The following is a 13,088-nucleotide window of genomic DNA, read 5'->3' as shown; positions in this document are numbered from 1 at the left end:
TTTACACCACCTCAAACGTCGCTTAGCATTGACTACAGAAATGTGTGGAGAGAAATGTGTGGCATTTGAGGAGTTGCTCGACCATTGCACGCCATTCTTTTTAACTTAGTCATTCATTGTGCTAGCTGGGCTACTGGATACACTTTGAACCTCACGAATTATTCCTCCCGCTCACTTCACGCGATTTTTACAACCGACCTTCACAAATGTCGACTGTTCCTGTCTGTAAGTACATGACATCTACAGGGTCTAGCTGTGGGCCGGCCGGTGTGGCCGAGCGGTTCTAGGGGCTTCAGTCTGGGACCGCGCGACCGCTACGGTCCTCCAATCCTGCCTCGGGCATGGATGTCTGTGATGTCCTTAGGTTAGTTAGGTTTAAGTAGTCCTAAGTTCTAAGGGACTGATGAGCTCAGATATTAAGTCCTATAGTGCTCAGAGCCATTTGAACCATTTTGTAGCTGTGGTTGTTCCTTCTCATTTCCGCTTCACAGTGACATCACCAACAGTCGACTTCGGCAGCTTCTGTCCCGGGTTCTTCGGCCGACGTTCATCTGATGATTTTACTGACGTTATCGGAAACCGACAGACACGGACCGATACCTGCACAAACTATCAAACCACCACCCGAGCCAGAAAAGACGCATGATTAATACGCTCCTAACACGAGCAGGACGAATATGTGAGCCGCAGCACATCACACGCGAAATACAACACCTGGAAAGTGTTCTGAGGAGCAATGGGTACTCCACAAATTATATTAGAAGTGTGACAGAGTCAAACACTCGGTGAAGTAAGGAATCAGAAAAAGAAATGTCGGGTATGGCCTTTCTGCCATACATTCCCAGAGTGACGGACAGAATCGGCCGTATATTGCGCAAACACGGCGTGAAGACGATTTTCAAACCGACGAGGAAGATCAAAGAGTGTCTTAGATCGACAAAGGAGAAAAGGGACTCACTTGCAATGTCGGGAATATACCGTATACCACGCACATGAGGAAAAGTTTATGTCGGAATGACAGGGCAATCAATCAACACCAGGATCAAAGAACATAAGCGACATTGCAGGTTAGGGCACATGGAGAAATCGGCCGTGACAGAGCACGCACTGGGTGGGACCGACCACGTAATAAAATTCGCCGACTCGGAAGTTCTGGCTAGAGAAGCACTATCACACCCGCGAGTTCAGAGAAGCTGCAGAAATACAAAAACACGCGAACAGCTTCAATAAGAAAGAGGAAAGCCTTAAGGTAAACGGATCCCGACTTCCCGTGCTGCAGCGAATGACCGTCGCAGGTAGCAAGAGGAGAACCGCGCCGGAAATGACCGCAGAGAAGCCCTCGGACATTGGCGCGCCAGGTACATATAGTCTGCGGCCGCGAGCTCGGCTCCAGTTCACCACCGGCAATGGTGGGTGAAGCTTTGACAATGCCAGCGACTCGTGCTAGCGAAACGTCAGTAAAATCAGCACATGAACGTCGGCCGAAGAACCCGGTACAGAAGCCAATAGGCAGTTTGTCAACAAGTGGCCACGAAAGCCTTAACAATTTAGCTTTAGAATGGCGTAAATGTCCCTCCGGCTCAGGTGACAACCAATGACTAGGCCATGTCCAAAGACAGGGAGTTCTCCTGAGCGACCAATTCTGTTGTAATCGCTCATCAACTGTCAAAACAATACCACCCGCCTCCGTTTATACTGGCAAGTTGACCTCGCGTGACACCTAGTGGTCGATTCCGCAATAGATATGGATGTCCGGATACTTTTGATGAGATAGTGTTCATATCATTGGCACCTCGTAAAACAAATGTTTGGTGTGTCTGGACTGACAGCGAGCACAATTGGAAAATCTAATACTTGGACTACAGTATCTGGATAAAGCTGAATTATGTCTGTTATCTCCAAATGCGTATGCCCACTGAGTAAATAGCTTAATAACCCAGTCAGGGGAAACCGTAATCGTTGCATTTGTCCCACAGGCTGCTGGTCGGGTCACGCCGGAAACATCCCGTGGCACGCACTCATCTACCGTCAACTAGAGCGCCCGGAGTGGTTCGATCTCCAGTGTGCGGGCACCATCGTCTCCAGGAGGCACGTAGTAACTGGTAAGTTACAATGGAAACTCTATATTTCCCTCCATAATCTACATTTACATTTATAAACATGAAGCAATATTGACCCTACGACTTATGATAATTTGAAAGAAGACACACCTACATTTGTATCATTTGCAGATTTAATATATTTTGACAACGTCATAGGTACACAGTTCTTCATATTCTAAAGTTATCAGAGATTAAATGCAGGGAGAAAAATGATTCTGAAAATTGCAAAGAAACTATAATGCAGTTACAAGGACTGAAGGACATGGAGAGATAGCAGGTAAAAAGAGTTAAAGATAGGATTGTACCCTATCCCCCATATTATTTAATGTGTACAGTCTCAGCAAGCAGTGAATGAAAACGAGGAAAATTTGAAATCTAATTGACGTTTAGGTGGAAGAAATAAAAACTTAAACCTTTGCCAGTGACAATGTAATTCTGTCAGACACCAAAGCACTAGGAAGGGCAGCTGGATGGAGTGGATATTGGACAGTGGCCTGAAAAGAGGTTGAACTTAAACATCAATAATAGTAAAACGGGCGTAATAGAGTGTAGTCGAATTAACCAGGAAGTCCCGTCTGTGCGATGAAAGAAAGCGGTCAATCACAACTGTAAAGGAATTTTGCCTTCCCTTAGAGAGGTCTTTGGCCAACGGCCTTGCCGCAGTGGTAACATCGGTTCCAGTCGGCTTGGCTAGCACTTGGATGGGTGACCATCCAGTCTGCCGAGCGCTGTTGGCAAGCCGGGTGCACTCAGCCCTTGTGAGGCAAACTGAGGAGCTGCTTGATTGAGAAGTAGCGGCTACGGTCTCGCAAACTGACTTACGGCCGAGAGAACGGTGTGCTGACGCCTGCGAATTGAGGATGACACGGCGGCCGGTCGGTGACGTTGGGCCTTGCAAGGCCTGTTCGGACGGAGTTAAGTTTTTAGTTTTCAGAGAGCTCTTTAGAATGTGAACAAGAGCTCGTTTCATCCATGTAGAACTAACTGAGAACTAACTGGCCACTGGATAATTGTCATTCGAGGGGCAAAATGCAGATATACGGTCTCATATTACTGTGCCCTTAAAGAACAGAGAAAAGTTGTAAAATTGCGTCAGTTGTATATTGGGACACGTCAGTGCTATAACTGACTAACCAAAATACACTGTCCAGTTACATTAATGTGACCGTCTGTCAATTGCTCGAGTAAGCACTTTCGCAGCGCCGACTGCTGCGAGCCGTGCAGGTAGTGTCAGTGAGATACTGGAAGGTACCGCCAGGGATCTGGAGTAATGTTGACTCCAGTGCCGTGGCCAGCTGCGCTAGGTTTCTCCGTTGAGGATCCGTGGCACGAAAAGCCCGATCGAGGTGGTCCTACATATTCTCGATTGGATTTAAACCCGGGGAGCTCGATGGCCAGGGGAGCACGGTAAACTCACCTTGGCGCTTTTCGTGCCACGCACGTACGAGTGGCGTTTGAAAAGTCCGTACAAAAATAAAAACTACTTACGTGTTTGGGATAAACCTTTTTTATTTTTCGACGTAGACTTACACACTTCGTCCAACGCTGTTCTAATGTGTTGATCTCAACCGAATAATAGGAATTGTCCAAGTCTGCGAAATAGCTATTAGTTGCTGCAATCACCTCCTCGTTTGAATAAAACCTTTGTCCCACCAGCCATTTCTTCAAATTGGGGAACAAATAGCTGTCCGAAGGAGCCAAGTCTGGAGAATAGGGGGGGATGTCAACCGAGTTGGAATCCTATTTCCATTAATTTTGCGACCACAACTGCTGAGGTGTGTGCTGGTGCATTGTCGTGATGGAAAAGGAATTTTTTGCGGTCCAATCGCCGGCGTTTCTCTTGCAGCTCCGTTTTCAAACGGTCCAATAACGATGAATAATATTCACCTGTAATAGTTTTACCCTTTTTCTTGCGAATCCGAAAAGACTGTCACCATAACCTTTCCGGCCGAAGGAATGGTCTTCGCCTTTTTTGTTGCATGTTCTCCCTTGGTAACCCATTGTTTAGATTGTTGTTTGGTCACAGTAGTAACGTATACATGTTTCATCCACAGTGACGAAACGACGCTTAAAATCCTGCGGATTCTTCCTGAACAGCTGCAAACCATCCTTGCAACACTTCATACGATTCCGTTTTTGGTCAAGCGTGAGGAATCGCGGAACCCATCTTGCGGATAGCTTTCTCATGTCCAAATGTTTATGCAAAATATTATGTACCCGTTCATTCGAGATGCCCACAGCACTAGCAATCTCACGCACCTTAACTCGTCTGTCATCCATCACCATATCATGGATTTTATCAATGATTTCTGCAGTCGTAACCTCCACAGGGCGTCCAGAACGTTCAGCATCACTTGTGCCCATATGGCCACACCGAAAATTTTGAAACCACTTATAAACTGTTCTAATCGAAGGTGCAGTCACCGTAATGTTTATCAAGCTTCTCTTTAGTCTCCTGAGGCGTTTTGCCTTTCATAAAGTAACGTTTAATAACCCCACGAAATTCTTTTTCGTCCATTTTTTGACAGGCATTCGGCTTCCTTGATTCACACGAGTGCCAGACACAAAGAAATACACCAAAATGGCTGAAACTTGGTGTGCGTTCTTTCCAAAGATGCTACTAACTAAACATGACCTCGATACGCGCCGGTGGTGCCATCTCTCGGACTTTGCACAGACTTTTCAAACGCCCCTCGTACACCGTTGGCTATGCGACGCGTTGCGTTGTCCTGCAGGTAGATGCCATCGAGACGAGGAAAAGCAAACAACTGGTAGGGGCGGACATTATCCCTAAGGATGGCTGCACACTTGTTTTGATTCACTGTGCCTTCCGTAATGACGAGTTCACTCAAGGAATGCCACGGAATCATTCCTCAGACCGTAATGCTCCCCTCCTCCGGCCTGGACCCTTCGGAAGATTGTTGCAGGGTGTTTGCTTTCAGACGTTTCACGCCAATAGAGCTAACGTGATTCATCTGCAAAGGTCACCGGTCGTCACTGAATGGACGTCCAGTTGTGTTACTGTCTTGTGAATTCCAGCCTTCGTCGCTGATGAACAGCAGGCAGCCTGGGTTCATGAACCACTCGTCTGCTGTGGAGACCCATATGCAGAAACGTAAGCTGAACAGTCGTTTAGGAGACACTGTTGCTAGCCCTTTGGTTCATCTGGGCAGTCACTTGCTTAACAGTTGCACATGTAGTCAACCGTAGACATCGAAACCATCGTTCACCCGTTCCGTGGTGTTTGTGTGGACCCCAGGACATGTCAGTATCCCCAGCAACAAACTTGCCGACAGGCGACGCGGAAATCGCTTCTGGAGACAGGCATCTCCGAAGCTGACCTGCGCTCCGTCTTACACCACAGGGTTTTCCACCTTTGGGAGACGGAATGACATAACAGCACGCACAACAAACTGCGTGTCATTAAGGAGACTATGTATGTGTGGAAGTCTTCCATGCAGCCCTCTCGCAGGGAATCAGTTGTCCTCTGCCGGCTCCGCATTGGCCATACGTGGCTAACGCATGGTTACCTACTCCGTCGCGAGGACCCACCTCACTGTCGCTGTGGCTCCCAAATGACAGTCGACCACCTCTTGCTGAACTGCCCACTTTTAGCCGCCCTAAGGCAGACTTTTAACTTTCCCAGCACCCTGCCTTCGGTGTTGGGCGACAATGCCTCCACAGCAGCTTTAGTTTTACGTTTTATCCGTGAGAGTGGGTTTTACACTTCTATGCAGTTTTTAGCGCATGTCCTTTGTGTCCTCCGCCCTAGTGCTTTTAGGGTGGAGGTTTCAATGTGTTGCACAGTGGCTGGCTTTCCCTTTTTATTCTCGTGGTTGGCCACCCATTATAATCTGCTTTCATGTTTTACTCTCTTCTGTTTCTAGCGTCTCTCTGTTGTTTTCTTGTCCTCTTTTGTTCCTTTTAGTGTTCGTTACCTTCCCTTCGTTCTTTTGCCTTTTCCTTTCTTTCCGTTTTGTGTTATATGTTTCGTTCGTTTTATTCTCGCACTTGTGGCATTGTTTTATTAGGAACAAGGGACCGATGATCTCGTAGTTTGGTCCCTTCTCCCGCCTTTAAACCAGCCAACCAACCAACCAACCGTCGTTCACCCCCGTTATGTACCGCCGGTGGTGTCCCACAGCTAACTCTGTGTCGGTTTTGGATAGCGCCCTTTTGCCATGCAGAGTATACTTTAACCACAGTGGCAGGGAAACAGCTAACAAACTTAGCCGTTTCGGAAATGCTTCGCCCCTTGGCCCAAAATCCAATGATGGTACCTTTTTGTATGTCAGATAAATCGCTACGATTGCTCATTACGACAAATTTGGTACCGTATCGTGCTGTATCCTCATTATTAAGAAAGCTTAGTTTTAATAAAAATGCACACTGATCTTGCCAAAAGCCGAGAAGCGATTCGTCTTGTTGTTGTAGCTCCTTGGGCTGCACTGGACCAGCCACAGCGCGTCCCTGGGTGCCTCAGTAGCTGCGAGCGGCTCGATTGCGTGATTGCGCAACACGGAGCCGCAGTTGTGTAACGCCCGCCGCGAGTAGCCTGCGTCCCGCCCAGCCCTGTGTGGTTTTTACTAGAGGGCTCGAGCAGAGTTTCACAGCCGGAAGCGAATGCGTAACGCTTGCAGTTAAGGAGTGCTAGTATATAAGGGGCCCTGTCTCCAGGGAAATGATTCAGTGGACTCGAGGTATCAAGAGTACCGATTGAACATAAGGTTCAATGAGAATTAATAATAAAGCTTTTAAGGGACCACTCTCCTTTCCGGTCCTTATGTTTTTGTATAGGGTTGTTACTTGACTCCACTCGTATGCACGTCTGCACTGTTTTCCGAGTGCCCCCCGACACGCTTTATGTACCGTCCATTGCTAGTGCTGTCACCTGCCATTGCACGCTGACGTCGAACATAGACGGTGGTCACATTAAAGTGACTGGTCCGTTTTTTTTCTGTTATAATGGATGCATGGTGTTCTTGATGCATAGTGTTCTCAGATGTTTCACGAATGAGAAGTAACTTACTGCTTGGCATGTACAGGGTGTTTCAAAAATGACCGGTATATTTGAAACGGCAATAAAAACTAAACGAGCAGCGATAGAAATACACCGTTTGTTGCAATATGCTTGGGACAACAGTACATTTTCAGGCGGACAAACTTTCGAAATTACAGTAGTTACAATTTTCAACAACAGATGGCGCTGCAAGTGATGAAAGATATAGAAGACAACGCAGTCTGTGGGTGCGCCATTCTGTACATCGTCTTTCTGCTGTAAGCGTGTGCTGTTCACAACGTGCAAGTGTGCTGTAGACAACATGGTTTATTCCTTAGAACAGAGGATTTTTCTGGTGTTGGAATTCCACCGGCTAGAACACAGTGTTGTTGCAACAAGACGAAGTTTTCAACGGAGGTTTAATGTAACCAAAGGACCGAAAAGCGATACAATAAAGGATCTGTTTGAAAAATTTCAACGGACTGGGAACGTGACGGATGAACATGCTGGAAAGGTAGGACGACCGCGTACGGCAACCACAGAGGGCAACGCGCAGCTAGTGCAGCAGGTGATCCAACAGCGGCCTCGGGTTTCCGTTCGCCGTGTTGCAGCTGCGGTCCAAATGACGCCAACGTCCACGTATCGTCTCATGCGCCAGAGTTTACACCTCTATCCATACAAAATTCAAACGCGGCAACCCCTCAGCGCCGCTACCATTGCTGCACGAGAGACATTCGCTAACGATATAGTGCACAGGATTGATGACGGCGATATGCATGTGGGCAGCGTTTGGTTTACTGACAAAGCTTATTTTTACCTGGACGGCTTCGTCAATAAACAGAACTGGCGCATATGGGGAACCAAAAAGCCCCATGTTGCAGTCCCATCGTCCCTGCATCCACAAAAAGTACTGGTCTGGGCCGCCATTTCTTCCAAAGGATCATTGGCCCATTTTTCAGATCCGAAACGATTACTGCATCACGCTATCTGGACATTCTTCGTGAATTTGTGGCGGTACAAACTGCCTTAGACGACACTGCGAACACCTCGTGGTTTATGCAAGATGGTGCCCGGGCACATCGCACGGCCGACGTCTTTAATTTCCTGAATGAATATTTCGATGATCGTGTGATTGCTTTGGGCTATCCGAAACATACAGGAGGCGGCGTGGATTGGCCTCCCTATTCGCCAGACATGAACCCCTGTGACTTCTTTCTGTGGGGACACGTGAAAGACCAGGTGTACCGCCAGAATCCAGAAACAATTGAACAGCTGAAGCAGTACATCTCATCTGCATGTGAAGCCATTCCGCCAGACACGTTGTCAAAGGTTTCGGGTAATTTCATTCAGAGACTACGCCATATTATTGCTACGCATGGTGGATATGTGGAAAATATCGTGCTATAGAGTTTCCCAGACCGCAGCGCCATCTGTTGTTGAAAATTGTAACTACTGTAATTTCGAAAGTTTGTCTGCCTGAAAATGTACTGTTGTCCCAAGCATATTGCAACAAACGGTGTATTTCTATCGCTGCTCGTTTAGTTTTTATTGCCGTTTCAAATATACCGGTCATTTTTGAAACACCCTGTATGTAACTTCGTTGTTACGTAATTTCTGTTTTTGACCATTTGTTAATGACATATTTTCTTCATGTTAAGAAACTAAACCGATAAATTTCCTACTTCAATTCTGTACACTTGCCAAGAGCTCTCTCTCTCTCTCTCTCTCTCTCTCTCTCTCTCTCTCTCTCTATCAGCCCGCTCGGTTGGCCGTGGGATCTAACGCACGGCTTTCCGGGCGGGAAGGAGCGCTTGTCCCCGGCACGAACCCGCCGGGGCGGATTTGTGTCGAGGTCCGGTGAACTGGCCAGTCTGTGGATGGTTTTTAGGCGGTTTTCCATCTGCCTCGGCGAATGCGGGCTGGTTCCCCGTGTTCTGCCTCAGTTACACTATGTCGGCGATTGCTGCGCAAACTAGTTCTCCACGTACGCGTACACCACCATTACTCTACCACGCAAACATAGGGGTTACACTCGTCTTGTGTGACACGTTCCCTGGGGGATCCACCGGGGGCCGAATTGCACAATAACCCTGAAAGAGTGGTTCGGTGTGGGGCGGCTGAGGGATGAAGTGGAGTGCGGTAGTCGTCGTGGGATTGTGGACCACTGCGGCTGCAGCGGGGACGGAGCCTCTCCTTCGTTTCTAGGTCCCCGGTTAACACAACACACAATACAATACAATGACACTATCAATGCAGAAGAGTGGCCAGGCTTTTTTAATAAATAAAAGTAAGCAACGCTGTGTGTCAATAAAAGTTTTCAAAATAAAAATATACATATTGAAGGGAGTAACTTAAGATCAACCCGTCCGTGCCTGCTTTCGTTATGAAGTATGGGTATTAGCAGAAAGACTGTTTCTCTTTGCAGCGCAGTGCGAGCTGTTTTGAAGCTTCCTGGCAAATTTTAACTGTGTACCCGACCGGGAATTTTGCCTTTCGCGGGCAATGTTCTTACCGACTGATGTATGTTAGGCCCGTTTCACACTGGGACCCTGGTGACGGTCACCAGCGACAGTCTCCGACATAGAAACATTTGTTTGAACTGGAGCGTTCACAGCGGAATACCACACCGCTTCACCGAACCACTGTGACCCAGCAGTGACTCACCCTCGCCACATGTGACGGACAAGCTCACTGTGTTCACAGCAATCACCGCCTTACGTGCGTTAGTTTGAATTGGAGTGTTCGCACTGGAACACTGATCATAGACACAGCGCTGCAGATTTGCCAACCGACAGGCAGTCATTTCTGAGACAGTGACGCGAAATATTCATTGTGCATTATACTGTGCACACTGTACTCATGAGTTTAGATTTGATTAACACGGAAGATTTTGTAAGTGAAATAGAAAGCCGTCCTGCTATTTGGGATGTGAAAAGCGATGACTGATAAAAACGAGTGCGTGGCAAGAAATTATAACGAAGTTTGTGCCTGATTTTAATGAGAAGAGCACGGATAAGAAAAACAAAATTGGTAATTTGTATGTTTTTTTTCAAATTCAATACCTTATTTTTCGAACAATGAAAGACTAGCGAAATTTAACTGCTACCCCTGTACGAGTCCATTTCACTAACTAATTAGTTGGCAATTCCTACGGTATCGGACACCAGTGATCCGAGAGTGTTCACCACAGTCACCGGTGACCATCACTGGCGACCGTCACCAATGTTCCAGTGTGAAACGGGCCTAAGAGAGCTGCTGCGTCGTTTGGAAGGTAGGAGATGAGATACTGGCCGAAGTAAAACTGTGAGGGCGGGTCGCCATAGCTCAGTAAGATGGCTCAGTAACTGCAATGCCTGCGAAACGCAGGGTTCCGGCTTAAAGCCCTGGTGCAATGCACAGATTTCATCTGCGAGGAAGTTGTATGAGTATTTATTTTGTTGTTGCGGACGTTTTCCTACGATGGAAAGCCTAGAACATTTGTATGGATATTTTGCTACGGGATCTTTGTGAATTCTGTTATCAACTCCTGAAATTCCACTTTTGCTATTGATGACACCAGAAAAATTTCTACATTAAATAATTAATCATAAACCAGTTCACGAAGTATGTCACTAGAAGTAAATTTGAGCCAAAAGCGGAAAATAATTACGTGTATAACAATATTTCGAAAAGCTTCATCGTGGGGCTCAGTAATTAAAATTTCTTTCATCACAGTTGTGTGCAGTTGAGACAAATGACAGCGCTGGGGTGCAGGGGGTAGAGAAAGTACAATTTTTCATACGTACGAATTCATTCACAGACGCTGCCTGCTTCTGGGACGAAACTTCAAGGACCATGCGAGACGTCTCAACACTGCGAATAACCGCGGGCAAGAAAACAAGAGATTTTGATGCGGAAGATGCTGATGTACAGATTAGAAAGGTGATTGTCGCTTGGTAACTCCACTACTAAACCAATCTTTCAGTTGTATGAATAATCACAGGACAATGTGATTTTTTTCCATCTCAGAATCTGACACTGATATCAGACAGCGAGAAAGGATCATGCTACTTGATTCATTCTAATATGTAGTTAACAAAGTCTTGCATGTTTTCGTTCTCGGTTGAACTACATTTCTCAGACAAGTGTTTGTCTCGATACTACATTATTGCTGTGTCTGGTAAAATAACAATATCCTTATCTACACTCAGTGGTAGAAATGTTGACTTACTTAGTAGAAGTGGAGGAAGGAAATTGAGAGAGGTTGTGTTGTGTTATTTCAGTCATTACAGCATCAAGTTAAATGAACAACGACATTAGCTGTACGAATACCCTGATGGTCCCTTCTCAGTAAGACACAGAACTCCCTATTGCCTGGATGCATGCACTGATTTGTTTGGGCAGACTGTAATACAGCCATTATATCTTCCTCTTTGGTAAGGGCCCACATCTATTATAACTGGCTCTTGATATTCTGGTCCTGACGTTCGTGCTAGTCGCACACGTGTTCTATTGGAGACAAATTTGGGGATCCTTCTGGCCAAGTTGGTACCTCAACGCCAGACAGCCAGTTCTCAGAGATATGTTTCGTGCGAGGACAGCGTTGTCCTGTTGAAAGATGACCTTGGATTGTTGTCAGTTGCCAGGATATTGTCTCACGAGATGTGAAACGAACATGTAGGTGTCTGTGGCATACATCTGCGACGCCAGACGTCCTTAAATCACTATGAAAGGTTACCTGAAGTCATACCCGATGCATCCTTATACAATGACTCTAAGATAACACCAATGTGTCTCCAAGATATTGGCAGATTGTGTCCTCTTTCATCGGCGCCGCGCGGAATTAGCCGAGCGGTCTGAGGCGCTGCAGTCATGGACTGTGCGGCTGATCCCGGCGGAGGTTCGAGTCCTCCCTCGGGCATGGGTGTGTGTGTTTATCCTTAGGATAATTTAGGTTACGCAGTGTGTAAGCTTAGGGACTGATGACCTTAGCAGTTAAGTCCCATAAGATTTCACACACACATCTTCCATCGGCGCCGCTATACTTGCCGACGATTGCCATCTGAGGTGGTGCATAACTGAAATTAATCGTTGAAAATGATGCGGCGCCTCTCGTCGGCAATCCATGCTTCCAAAGAAACACTCTCAAGGCAGCCGACCGTTTTGTGACGCTAACAGCTGCCTTCTAATTTCATGAGCGATTCTGTAGCCCTGCTGTCGCTAGTCTCCAAGCAGTGGTGTTTGGTGACACAGTGTGTAGTAGTGAGTCTATTACCCGTGCCTGGAGGGCAGGCGCTGATGTGGAGGGGTTACAGTATGCCTGACGCACTTTACATCGCTCCTCTCCTCATGCGGTCAGACTTGATCGACCAGACAACGCTAATACACTGAGGTGGCTGTCCTATCCATCACAAATGATGGCAGCTCTAATCATTTACATACCTATTGACAGTATGTTGCCGGCCGGAGTGGCCGAGCGGTTCTAGGCGCTTCAGTCTGGAACCGCGCGACCACTACGGTCGCAGGTTCGAATTCTGCCTCGGGCATGGATGTGTGTGATATCCTTAGGTTAGTTAGGTTTAAGCATATTTCTTTACACTATATAATAATTTTTTTACTACAGTTACTACTTCATATCTAAAAATTCATCTACTGAATAGAAGTTACCATTCAGAAAATCTTTTAATTTGTTTTTAAATGTTTGTTGCCTATCTGTCAGACTTTTAATGTTATTTGTCAAAAGACTAAAGATTTTTGTGGCAGCATAATTCACCCCTTTCTGTGCCAATGTCAGATTTAACCCAGAATAGTGAAGATCATTCTTTCTTCTAGTGTTGTAGCTATGCACTTCGCTATTATTTTGGAATTGCTGTGGGTTATTAATAACAAATTTCGTAAGTGAATATATGTATTGCGAAGGTACTGTGAATATCCCAAGTTTCTTAAATAAATGTCTGCAAGGTGATCTTTGGTGGGTTCCAGCTATTATTCTGATTACACACTTTTGT

This window comes from Schistocerca americana, chromosome 1 (assembly GCF_021461395.2).
Source record: "Schistocerca americana isolate TAMUIC-IGC-003095 chromosome 1, iqSchAmer2.1, whole genome shotgun sequence".
Classification (NCBI taxonomy): domain Eukaryota; kingdom Metazoa; phylum Arthropoda; class Insecta; order Orthoptera; family Acrididae; genus Schistocerca; species Schistocerca americana.
Note: the sequence above shows the minus strand (reverse complement) of the source record.